At 65.4% G+C, this 324-nt stretch overlaps 1 protein-coding gene across 1 annotated transcript in view; it reads left to right on the top strand.

Moving 5' to 3' along the window:
* Positions 1-324, top strand: part of KANSL1 (KAT8 regulatory NSL complex subunit 1) — a 174,694-nt gene that overhangs the window by 26,535 nt on the left and 147,835 nt on the right. The window lies entirely within an intron of this gene.

Raw genomic sequence — 324 nt, 5'->3', positions numbered from 1 at the left:
CTACCCACCCTGGCGGCTGCGGAGCGCTGCGCTGGGGCTAGTGCCCAGGCGTGCTGCAGTGTACCGAGGCAGTCGGCTAGGACAAAGGGCGGCAGAAAGCGCTTCAGTGGTCAGGGAGCTTCCTTCCCGATTCAGCGCGCGTTTAACCCTGGACTAGTGTGGCACCGACTGCATTAGCCTGTTTACTACACAGTGCAAACAGTTCCTCGCTCACGTCCTCTTGCTCCGCCGCGCCTGCCCGCCTTGCCCCCTCATAGCCGGCGCGCGGCGCCTCCAGTCACGGCGCGGAGGGAATGTGACGGCGCCAGCGCCTCAGGTTAGCCT

Source organism: Crocuta crocuta, unplaced genomic scaffold (assembly GCF_008692635.1).
Source record: "Crocuta crocuta isolate KB4526 unplaced genomic scaffold, BGI_CrCroc_1.0 scaffold288, whole genome shotgun sequence".
NCBI lineage: Eukaryota > Metazoa > Chordata > Mammalia > Carnivora > Hyaenidae > Crocuta > Crocuta crocuta.
The sequence above is the reverse complement of the archived record's forward strand: the minus strand, read 5'-3'. Positions and strand labels throughout refer to the sequence as shown.